This window comes from Diaphorina citri, unplaced genomic scaffold (assembly GCF_000475195.1).
Source record: "Diaphorina citri unplaced genomic scaffold, Diaci psyllid genome assembly version 1.1 scaffold594, whole genome shotgun sequence".
In the NCBI taxonomy this organism is placed as follows: domain Eukaryota; kingdom Metazoa; phylum Arthropoda; class Insecta; order Hemiptera; family Psyllidae; genus Diaphorina; species Diaphorina citri.
In genome coordinates, this window is record NW_007378028.1 from 50,782 (window position 1) to 63,685 (window position 12,904).

At 42.7% G+C, this 12,904-nt stretch overlaps 1 long non-coding RNA gene across 1 annotated transcript in view; it reads left to right on the forward strand.

Annotated features, from left to right (window-relative positions):
- LOC103510395 overlaps positions 1-12,904 on the forward strand; it is a 14,557-nt gene that overhangs the window by 1,566 nt on the left and 87 nt on the right. The window contains exon 2 of the long non-coding RNA XR_541418.2: positions 4,871-4,873. This is a non-coding gene — a long non-coding RNA (uncharacterized LOC103510395). The remainder of the gene's footprint in view (positions 1-4,870; positions 4,874-12,904) is intronic.

A 12,904-nucleotide genomic window follows, 5' to 3' on the forward strand; every position in this document is an offset into this window, starting at 1 on the left:
TCCGAGAACAAACCTAATCCCTTCAGGATGAAATCCGCCACGCCGCCCCGGGCGGCGGGAATCGAACCCGCGGCCTAGCGCTTACAAGGCAGGCGTGCTACCTTCCAAGGTAACTTGGGCTGGCTTACCTTGGTTCGTCCGTTGATAACAAAGTCTCCCATTCGACCATTATTGACCATCCTGTTGGCTCGCATGATAATCGCGTCCACTTCGGATATAAGTCTCCCGATATTTGAACAATACGTTTCCCGTCCATCTATCCAAGTGATTTGATCGCCGCGAATTGTCTTCAGGTCTTGCTTGTTGGTAGATTTGTTGCTGACTAGTTGTCCGTCCTTGAACACGCCGCTATGGTACATGCCCAGCACTTCGTGTAACACAGCCATACCTGAGGAGAGATGGTGAGGAAGAAACATTTCAGAGCCATTGCGGTTGCATTGGAAGTGTAGTCGTGCAACTTTTATCCATTTTTTTTGTTTTTTTTTTTTTTTTTTTTTTTTTTTTTTTTTTTTTTTTTTTTTAAGAGGTTTGACAGAGGGAACTTTAACTGCTATGGTCTTATCGTCCCGAAATCGAGGAGAGAAGGAAGACAGGATAGGAGAAAGCCAGCCGTTCCGAGAACGAACATTATCCCATCAGGATAAAATCCGCCCCGGGCGGGAATCGAACCCGCGGCCTAGCGCTTACAAGGCAGACGCACTACCAACTAAGCTAACTAGGCTGGCTGGTCTGAGAGTGATGGGCGGAAAAATCTTGAGACTTAGGTCTCTCAGACCGCAGTATGTTAGATGGTCTGAGATTGAGCATGGGATGGTCTGAGATTGAGCATGGGACGGTCTGAGATTGAGCATGGGACGGTCTGAGATTGAGCATGGGACGGTCTGAGATTGAGCATGGGATAGGTATAGGATGAGGAAAGTAAAAAATTATAAAGAGGGTGGCCCCCGGCCGACCGTTGTAATTAGCCCCGGGGCCCTAAGGAAGTTGTGGGCTGTGACCGGCCCTGAGGATTGGCCAAAGTTCTGAGGGCTCATTGAGGAAAAGGGGAATGAGTTTTGAATGCGGGAAGCATATTTGAGTAGGGGATAGGAGAGGGGAGATAGTTGAGTAGGGGATATATTTAACAATTAGGAATTTGGTACAAAGTTGGGATTGTTGGGAACGCACGAGGAATAGTCGATGTGTCTTTGAGATCTCAAAAACTTCACAGTTTTGTTTGGGATTGCCCTGAGTTTGGTGGATGTCAAATTAGTTTTCCTTCTTCGGGTTTGTCAATCCTTTGACGTCCATTTTTCGACATAAATCGACATCCATCCTTCGATTCACAATGATTCTGACGAATGTTTAGTACCTAAGGTATTGGAATCGATCTTTGTATGTAAAGCAGGAAACACTTGCAAACACTTTGACGGCAAAATTACGTCAGTCGCGAACCATGCAATGAATCCCTCAGAAAATATTCCGGATTATGTGATAAACGCTAAACTATTGTTTTTCATGAAATTTCTGCAATTACCTACCCACTGTAAATCAAAGTAGATCATCAGTCTGTCTTGGAAACGCTCCGCTCTCCCTGCTCCTTCCGCCATATCTCCGCCCACCGCATTACCAAGAAAGAACTGCGCAGAAACGTATGCGCACAAACACATTAATGCGTTGCCTGCGAGGGAGCTTTGCTCGGGACATTACTCTGGTGTGAGGCACGGTAGCAACTTTTGCCACCCACTCTATACTCTGGTGTGATGCACGGTAGCAACTTTTACCACCCACTCTATACTCTGTTGTGAGGCACGGTAGCAACTTTTGCCACCCACTCTATACTCTGGTGTGAGGCACGGTAGCAACTTTTGCCACCCACTCTATACTCTGGTTTACGAGAAGGAAAAATATACCGCCACCCAAACCTCTTTCTTCCCTCCTCCTCTTTTTCCCCTCCTTCGACTCACCCCTCTGTTTATGTCTTGAAAATTAATAAAAACTTTACCTTTCCCCCTCCCCATGTCCTACACCTTCCCCTCCACACTTCCATTAGTAAGTAGTAGTTTTATATCTCAGGTTCATAGGTTCCTACATATACTTCATACATACACATACCCCTTCCACTTCTCTATTTTTCATTCCTCCCCTTCTCTTCTCCTCCTACTCCTCCCACCTTTACACTTCTTTCCCCTCCCCCTCTATTTCCTCCCCTCTCCTCGCTATCCGGTAGGAAAGTTTTACTGCGGGGGATAAGAGTTCAAATATTTGACATGTTTGATGTGTGTTGTCGGCATAGACAAATAAACACGACTAGTACGGGTCAAAATAGAGACCCGGTCGTGACCAAAGTTTTTCATAGTTTAGTAGGTAACTCTAGTCAGCTTGGAAGGTATGAAGGTAGCACGCTCGTCTTATGTAAGCGCTAAGTTGTGGATTCGATTCCCGCCGGGGCGAAATTTATTCTAAACAGAAAATCTGGTGTGAACATCACACGACTTTCCTTATCCTATGGAATGGTGCTTATTTGGGTGCTGCCAACCGCAGCACCTATTTTAACCAAACGTTTCGTGTCGCATCCTTGTCACATTTGACATCTACATACCAAATTTCAAGTCTCTAGCGAAATAGAGACCCGTTCGTGACAAAAGTTTTTCATAGTTTCGTAGGTAACTCTAGTCAGCTTGGAAGGTATAGCACGCTTGTCTTGTAGGCGCTAAGTTGTGGATTCGATTTCCGTCGGGGGCGAACTTTATTCTAAACAGATAAGGTTCGTTAACGGAAAGGCTGACTTTCTCCTATCCTGACATTTTCTCTTCAATTTCGGAACGACAAGACCTCTCTTGTTAGAGTTCTCTCTATCAAATCCGCTGTTAAGAGTTCTCTCTATCGAACTATTAGGCTCTAGGGACCTCCAAACCTGTTTTGGCACTGAAATCTGACCATCGAAAATTTGACCCGATTACGAAACTTTCCTTCCTATAGGATAAGGAAAGTAATAAGGTTCGTTAACGGAAAGGCTGACTTTCTCCTATCCTGTCATTTTCTCTTCAATTTCGGAACGACAAGACCTCTCTTGTTAGAGTTCTCTCTATCAAATCCGCTGTTAAGAGTTCTCTCTATCGAACAACCCTTAGAGCCAAGATTTGCCTCCCATGGGTCTGAAATCTTAAAGCTTTTATATTAGATCTTAGCTGGATAAGCTGGATTTAGTAAAATATTAGATCTTAGCTGGATTTACAGTCATTTGTCTCAATGTACAACTCAATACAACAGTTCCCATTTTTTCTCCAATTCCATCTCCCCCCAAACCTCTCGATTCTCTCCTCCGCTCTTTCTCCCCCTTCTCCTACATAGTACATTTCTCCCTCCCGCTTTCCTTTTTACTTTCCTTATCCTACAATTTTAGTGTCACCAAACATAGTAGGTGTTTTGAAGTCCCCCAGAGTGTAAACCCAAAGTTTCAGCCGTTAAATTGGTCCGTGCGTCTGTCTGTCTGTCTGTGAACAAAATATCTCAAGAACTGTGAAAGGTAGAGACTTGAAAGTTGGTATAATCCTGAACACTATTAGATACGATAGGGATGCAACACGAAACTTTTGGTCAAGATTGGTTGAGTGGGAGGGGATATTTCGGCCGCTTTTTGGCGGCTTTCAGCTCTACAGTAGTGTACAGTCTACTGACTAAATGATTAAAGATATCGAAACAGTTATGGGATTAGACCCCCCCCCCAAACCCCAAACTAGGTACCTATCTAAAACCACGAAAAAAGTAGGTATCTTATCACAGTAAAATCCAATAGGACAAAGAAAGTCGTGTGATGTTGACACCAGACTTTTGTTTGAATTGCTTCGGGTTCTCATATTCTCCAAAATAAGGTTAATCAAATAATTTACTGTTTCCCTATTTCCGATCGAACCTTTACCAAATACCTTGTGTGGGTTAGTAAATACCTTGGAGCACATCGAAAGTTCAAGAGTATGGAAACGGTCCAAGTTCCCCAAGGATGAGTTCTTTCGCCCTATGGCAGGATTACAAAGCCTCCGGTTAAGAACACTGCTGTTCAGTGACATTTTAGACCAGTTTCACTTGGTTGGTCACAATATACACTTTATATTGGATCAAGGTGCAATTTGTCCAACTGGATTGGGATATTAGAGAGTTTTTTTCCAACCAAAATTAGCGTCCCGTTAATTGAACTCTTGAACGTTTGCACAACGTCTCTCTCTGCGCCTGCGCAGAAACGAACTTTTGCCAAATAACGCTAAAGATTACAATTAACGGGGCGCTAATTTTGGTTGCAAAAACTCTAATATTATTGGACGTCAAAAGGGCTTTAGTAGCTGGACTGACTAGTGACTAGTGAATACTGCCCTTGTGTAATGCATCCATAAGCCCCTGACTTCCTAGCCTCCCACTAACTTCCCACATTCCCACACTAGTTTCCTGTAAACTTCCACTTTAGCTTCCTGTATTCCCCCCTATATGGAAGGATGACCCCCCTGTAAACCCCCTCCTGTGTACGGCCCTGCCGATGCCCTCTCCTCACAATCTTCGCATACTTTTGTATTTTGTATGCTTTTGTTTGTACGTTGTTTGTAACTTAGTTGTTTGTGAGGCACGGTAGCAACTTTTACCACCCACTCTATACTTTCATTCCATTCTGGTCTTCTAAGGGCCGAATTTTAAACTCGGATTATCATTTAATCCTGGTCAGGATTAGCTTCTAGGAGAGCTATTCTATGTGGGAAAGTAATAGGAGGGAGAAAAACAGGTCCCTAATTTTTCTCGTGAAAAATTTCAGGGTGTCTTTTTTTCCCCCGTTTGAACTTTGGTGTCAGCGGTTTTCAACTTTTCAAGGTGAGCTTTCTCTCCCTGACTTTATAAATAAAAGGTTGTAATTGACAGCGCCGTTCCGAAGTTCTTAAGTTTTACATGGTTTTATTCCACTGGAGTAGTTCTTTGCATGTAGGGGTCTTTTTTTGTAGAGGTTTGACAGTGGAAACTGTAACAACGGAGGTCTTATCGTCCCGAAATCAAAGAGAGAAGGACGACAGGTTAGGAGAAAGCCAGCCGTTCCGAGAACGAATCTCATTCATACCTAATATGGTTTAGGATAAAGTTCGCCCCGGGCGGGAATCGAATACGCGATCTAACGCTTACAAGGCAGACCTTCAGCGGTAACTTTGATGGCTCTATCTTTTGACCTTAATTGAACATCAAACCTACCCAGGTTGTGAACTAGGTACTCCTCCAATCCCCCATACGGAGAGTACAAAGGGTCGCATAAATCTTAGTTTAACCGTATACAACACTATATGTAGAAACTAATGGAAAATCATTTATATTGATTTTCCTCCTAGCTAAGGAGGGAATGAAGCTGTCTACAGGGTGCACCAGAAAAACACTGACAACCGCTCAGGGTAGATCTCATCATATCCACAAGGTTATCTCGTTAAAATAAAAAAGATATGATCTAAAATCATAAAAACTGACACAAGCAAGGTCTGTAGGTACCTACCTATTTTATTATTATTATTATTATTTTTATTATTTTCATGGTTTTTGGACATTTCTCGGAAACGAAGCCGAAGCTAGGAAAACGACCCAGAGAACCTTGTTGGAAATGATGAGATCTACCTACCCTGAGTCGTTGTCAGTGTTTTTCTGGCGCACCCCGTATAGGGGGGAGAATTTACGATCAAACACAGAAAAGAAAACCCTCCACATTATTTTTCAAAAGTTAGAAATTATTGCTCTCAGTACCCTTTCCAACTCTTAGTCCCCCCCTCCAACCCCAACTTTTGCTTCTTTTCTATGCTAGAATTTACGTTATCTAAGCTAGAATCTATGCGGACTTGGGATGCAAGAGAGCCTCCAACTCTTAGTCCCCCCTCCCCTCCAACCCCAACTTTTGCTTCTTTTCTATGCTAGAATTTACGTTATCTAAGCTAGAATCTATGCGGACTTGGGATGCAAGAGAGTACGCTCTACTCTCTACGCTTTGCATTTTGAGGGCACCTTTGCAAATGCATTTTATCCTTTGAGCTCCTGCACGTTATTGTGCTAGCTATTTGAAAGTTTATCAGAAACTATATGGTTACATGGAGTTTCTTTCACAAAGTAGGTAGGTACCAGTAGGAAACTATAAATACATTCATATTTATGTATCACGTACATAATATATTGTATAAGTACCTATATGGTTAAAAATAGTTTTTCTCAGAAAGTAGGTAGGTACCTTCCAGTAGTTTCCTACAACATAGTACCTATGTACGAGATAGAGAGTTTTTCTCACAAAGTAGGTATAGGTATTGTGAAAGGTAGGTTAGATATTTAATAAGGTAGCAAGCAACCTTTACAGTAGCTATAAGCTATTTGGAATTCTGGTTTGTATCTTGTAATCTATCTGAATCTGACACTCTAGTTTATGTTTTCCATCTTTCTATTTCTAGTTTATATCGGCCCTTATGAAATGATATGTTCTTACTTACTGCATGCCGGGTTCTGACAGGCCGCGATGCCCAAAACCTTCATGAACCAGCCTTCTCCAGAGGTCTCGATTTTGGGCGAACTCGATCCAGCTCTTTGCGGTTCCCCAACCAAAGTAGATAAATTTTTAAAGATGAACGTGTAAAAAAAGCTATTTGATAAGCCATGTTGTTCCTCAAGCGTCTACAACATAGTATGTACGAGATAGAGAGTTTTTCTCACAAAGTAGGTATTGTGAAAGGTAGGTTAGATATTTAATAAGGTGTAGCAAGCAACCTTTACAGTAGCTATAAGCTATTTGGAATTCTGGTTTGTATCTTGTAATCTATCTGAATCTGAAACTCTAGTTTATGTTCTCTATCTTTCTATTTCTAGTTTATATCGGCCCTTATGAAATGATTTTTATAATATAAGATATCGTACTTACTAACTGCATGCCGGGTTCTGACAGGCCGCGATGCCCAAGACCTTCATGAACCAGCTTTCTCCAGAGGTCTCGATTCTGGGCGAATCCGATCCAGCTCTTTGCGGAGTTTGCGGTTCCCCAACCAAAGTAGATAAATTTTTAAAGATGAACGTGTAAAAAAAGCTATTTGATAAGCCATGTTGTTCCTCAAGCGTTCATATCTACAAGTACGCGGTGGTTTTGTGCAAGTCTCAGCAGTTTCCCTATGATAAATGTTCCAGATTTGTTCCCAGATAAAGATTGTCTTCCTGCTTTCCTTTTAACTTTCCTTATCCTACAATTTTAGTGTCACCAAACATAGTGGGTATTTTGAAGTCCCCCGCAGAGTGTAAACCCAAAGTTTCAGCCGTTAAATTGGTCCGTGCGGCTGTCTGTCTGTGAACAAAATATCTCGAGAACTGTGAGAGGTAGAGACTTGAAATTTGGTATAATCCTGAACACTATTAGATACGATAGGGATGCAACACGAAACTTTTGGTCAAGATTGGTTGAGTGGGAGGGGATATTTCGTACTTTCCTTATCCTACAATTTTAGTGTCACCAAACATAGTAGGTGTTTGCAAGTCCCCCAGATATTTCGGCTGCTTTTGGGCGGCTTTCACCTCTACAGTAGTGTATAGTCTACTGACTAAATCGTTAGAGATATCGAAACAGTTATGGGATTAGACCCCCCCCAAACTAGGTACCTTATATGACCTTATACCTAAAACCACGAAAAAAGTAGGTATCTCATCACAGTAAAATCCAATAGGATAAAGAAAGTCGTGTGATGTTGACACCAGACTTTTGTTTGAATTACAATGCTTCGGGATTTCCTTCTAAGTTCTCATATTCTCCAAAATAAGGTTAATCAAATAATTTACTGTTTCTCTATTTCCGATTGAACCTTTACCAAATACCTTGTGCGGGTTAGTACCTTGGAGCACATCGAAAGTTCAAGAGTATGAAAACGGTCCAAGTTCCCCAAGGATGAGTTCTTTCGCTCTATGGTGGGATTACAGGGCCGCGGGTAAACAACACTGCCGTCCAGTGACATTTCAGGCCAGTTTGAGTTGGTTGGTCACAATGGTCAGTTTATATTGGGTTTAAACTGTTAAAAGTGTTTGTCCAAATGAATTGGGATATTAGAGAGTTTTTTCAGCCAAAATTAGCGGCCCGTTAACTGAACTTCTTGAATGTTATTTGACAAAAACTCGTTTCTGCACTTTTCATCAAAAAACGTAACGGGGCGCTAATTTTGGTTGCAAAAACTCTAATATTATTGGATGTCAAAAGTGCTTTAGTAGCTGGACTGACTAGTGACTACTGCCCTTGTATAATGCATCCATAAGCCCCTGGCTTCCTAGCCTCCCACTAACTTCCCACATTCCCACACTAGTTTCCTGTAAACTCCCACTTTAACTTCCTGTATTCCCCCCTAACTTCCCACATTAACCCCTGACTCTAGCCTCCCACTAACTTCCCACATTCCCACACTAGTTTCCTGTAAACTTCAAATTCAACTTCCTGTATTCCCCCCTAACTTCCCACATTAACCCCTGACCTCCTAGCCTCCCACTAACTTCCCACATTCCCACAATAGTTTCCTGTAAACTCCCACTTTAGCTTCCTATATTCCCCCCTAACTTCCCACATTAACCCCTGACTCTAGCCTCCCACTAACTTCCCACATTCCCACACTAGTTTCCTGTAAACTTCCACTTTAGCTTCCTGTATTCCCCCCTAACTTCCCACATTAACCCCTGACTTCCTAGCCTCCCACTAACTTCCCACATTCCCACATTAGTTTCCTGTAAACTCCCACTTCAGCTTCCTGCATCCCCCCTCACTTCTCGTCATCTGCTCCCGCCATGATCTGTTATAATTAATGATGTACCTCTCCCTTAACTCCCTTTTCTGCATTTTTCCCTCCCTCATCTTCCCCTCATTTTCCCTCTTGCCTAGTGACGTTTCCCTTCCTTCTCCCTTCGTTCCCTTATCTTCTTTGCTTCCCCCTCTTTCTCATCATTTCCCTCCCTTCTCTTTTTCCTCGACCTCTCTAGTCCTCTATCGTTTCCCTTACTCCTATGCACCTTCTCTCCCTCTTTCTACCTTCTCTTAACTCCTCCTTCCTTTTCTCCTCTCCCTCTTCTTCCATGTTTTCTTCCCTACTCCCTCTTTTCCCCTCCATTTCCCCTCTTGTCCTGTACATTTCCCCTACTCCCTTATCTTTCTCTTCCTTCCAATCCCACTCTTTCTCCTATCTTCCTCATTTCCGCCTCATTTTCTCCTCCTTCCTCTCTTCTCCTTTCTTCTCCACTTCCATTTCCCTTTCATTCTTCCTTCCCCCCTTCTTCCTCTCTTCTCCCCCTATTTCCCCCTCCACCCCTTCTCTTCTCCTCCTCCTCCTCCTCCTCCTCCTCATTGTAGAGCTCTATTCAGGTCTGTCCCTCAGGTGTGCAGAAGGTAGGTAGGTACTTGGAAAATGAACACACACACACATACATATTTCATTGCCATCATAATATTCTATGAATAAGGCGGGAGAGGGGAGGGGTCTTCCTCCCCTCTTTCCCTTCCATTCTTCCTTCGCCCTTTTCTTTTCATCTTCTCTCCCCCATTTCTCCCTCATTTCCTCCTCCTTGCCTCTTCTCCTTTCTTTCTCCACTTTCACTTCCCTTTCATTCTTCCATCGCCCCTGTTAATACCTTCTCCTCCTCCTCCTCCTCCTCCTTCTCTTCTCCTCCTCCTTCTCTTCTCCTCCTCCTTCTCTTCTCCTCCTCTTCCTCCTCCTCCTTCTTTTCTCCTCCTCTTCCTCCTCCTCCTCCTACTCTTCTCCTTCTCCTCCTCCTCTTCCTCCTTCTCTTCTCTTCTCCTCCTCCTCCTTCTCCTCCTCATTGTAGAGCTCTATTCAGGTCTGTCCCTCAGGTGTGCAAAAGGTAGGTAGGTACTTGGGAAAATGAACACACACACATACATATTTCATTGCCATCATAATATTCTATGAATAGGGCGGATGAGGGGACTACTGAAATTTTCTGAAAAGGTTCCACTTAGTGTTTTCACGCGAGCTGTCATTAGTTCTGACTCCATTCATTTGTCCTCGGATGAAATGAATAGATGATGTGTCATCGCGGCTTTCCCTCCAACCTCCAATCACCTCCTTACCTCCACCAATCTTCTGCCTTCCACTTTTCTTCCATATTTCCACTTTTCTACTCCTCCATCAGTCCATATCTCCTCCCTTCGAGTTATCCATATTTTCACTTTTCTACCTACTCCTCCATTAGTCCATATCTCCACCCTTCGAGTTATCCATATTTTCACTTTGAGGGGGAGAGAGAACCTAACTCAATAACGTTTTCGATAGCCGGGGCTGCAATTAAATTATTGACGAGCAAAAAGGTTTGTGGAAAACGGATTGCCAAGAGGAAGGTTATTCGTCAAGCTTGAATCTTCATTTTCAGTAGTTTTTTGACTGTTGTAGCAAAAGATTGGGACACGACTTGACACGGGACAAAGGAGAGGATGATCAGATTTTCAAATCTTCTGAAGCTAATGCCGGCCACTCACTATCAGGTAGACCTGACAGGCGGACCTGTTCAGGCGTACCTGTCATTTTATATCTCAGGTTCATAGGTTCATACATATACTTCATACATACCCCTTCCACTTCTCTATTTTTCATTCCTCCCCTTCTCTTCTCCTCCTACTCCTCCCTCCTTTAAACTTCTTACCCCTCTCATCTTTTGTCCCTACCCTTCCTTCATACTTCTTCCCCCTCCCCCTCTATTTCCTCCCCCCTCCTATCCGGTAGGAAAGTTTTACTGCGGGGGATAAGAGTTCAAATATTTGACATGTTTGATGTGTGTTGTCGGCATAGACAAATAAACACGACTAGTACGGGTCAAAATAGAGACCCGTTCGTGACAAAAGTTTTTCATAGTTTAGTAGGTAACTCTAGTCAGCTTGGAAGGTATGAAGGTAACCCGCTTGTCTTGTAAGCGCTAAGTTGTGGATTCGATTTCCGCCGGGGGCGAACTTTATTCTAAACAGATGAGGTTCGTTAACGGAAAGGCTGACTTTCTCCTATCCTGACATTTTCTCTTCAATTTCGGAACGATAAGACCTCTCTTGTTAGAGTTCTCTCTATCGAAACCCCGGGAATAAAAACCTAAACGTTACATTGCTCGATCACTGAAATTTTCTGTTACCAAGGATTCCGCTTGAAGTTCAGTGCTAGAAGAAAAACCAGAGTGTGGTAAGACATTTCAAGAGCTAAATTGAACAAGAAAAGAGAACCTTGTATTTTGAATGTGGCAGATCTATCGAACCTCTGGAATAAAAACCTAAACGTTACTTTGCTCGATCACTGAAATTTTCTGTTACCAAGGATTCCCCTTGAAGTTCTGTGCTAGAAGAAAAACCAGAGTGTGGTAAGACATTTCAAGAGCTAAATTGAACAAGAAAAGAGAACCTTGTATTTTGAATGTGGCAGAAAAGCTATGCGGTTATATCGGTCTAGACAGAGGTGAGAGAAAGAGAGAGAGAGAGAGAGGTGAGAGAAAGAGAGGTAGAGGTAAGAAAAAAGAGATAGAAAAAGGAAAGAGAGAATGGGTGAGAATTAGGCAGGAAGAGAAAAGAGGAGCAAAGGTAGGGGAGGGAGAGAGAAAGAGAGAGAGAGAGAGATAGAGAGATAAAAGGGAGAGAAAGAGCGGGCGAGAGAGTAGAAGAGTAGGCGAAGGAGGGAGAGAAAGAAGAACAGAGAAAAGTGAGAGGGAGATAGTCAGTCAGACGTTGGGAACAAATATTTCAAAATTCCATCAAATATTCAAGTGTTTTTCCATTTTCTGCCGAGACGAATTTCCAGGTGTACCTACCTACCCTTGACTTTTAATCCGAGATTTTGTGCTCGTTGTTAGTTGCGTCCATTTTGTATGACGTCCATTTCGTATGATAGGTATCCGTTTTCTATATGACGTTTGGAAAATAGGAAAACTCCTGGGACCGTGTGGACACAACTTACGTTACATACAGACCTGCTTCCATTTTGTCACAATTAAAGTTTCAGTGACGTTACGGAAAACCTTAGAGGAAAGAAGGCACAAGTGGATAGGACACCTCTACAGACACAATGAGTTCTTAGTTTCAATCATAGAAGGAAAGAGATATATGACGTTTGGAATATAGGAAAACTCCTGGGACCGTGTGGACACAACTTACGTTACATATACGGGTAAATATTTCCAAACAGCGTTTTTCTATGTCCTCGTCAAAAAAACACAATTAGAAATTAAAAAATAATTATATGAAACCGTGAGCTCAATTGGGGGGTGACATTCGTATAGGGCTATCTCGCCCGCTAGGGCCGTATGCTCCTATACCTAAGCCTCGGACTGGGGGCGAACCTTCACTTAAACAGATGAGATTCGCTCTCGAATTAGCTGACTATCTCCTTTCCTGTCTTTTCCCCGATTTTGGGACGATAAGTCATCGATTGTTACAGTTCCCTCCCATCAAAGATTCACGAATGTTTGCTGTCAAAGTCTCTCCGACGGTTTCAATAATAGAATTTCTCTCCTGATTGGAAAAGTCAAAGGAATCATTTTCCTAGGAAAGACACTTTCCGAGGACAAAAGAACGAATAGGTATAGCAGGGGCAATGATTGAAAAGGAGCCAGAAATAGACAATAAGACACAACACGAGCGAAGATGAGTGGGTACGAGGTAATAGAGAAAGGAGAAATGAATGACTGGGATTATAGAGTACGAAAAATACGAAATCTGGCGAAAAATACGACTAAAAATGTAAAACCCAGTCTGGAAATTTTCGGACGAATTTTCGACTTCAATCTACATCGGCATTTTTTTTTTTTTTTTTCAATAATAGCAAAAGAAGCAATGGATTTTCGCAGGGTGAAAATGAGAGAAGTCCTTCAAGGCATTTCGACCCTCTCTCTCTTCCCCCCCCCCTCCCCCTCTCCCTTAATC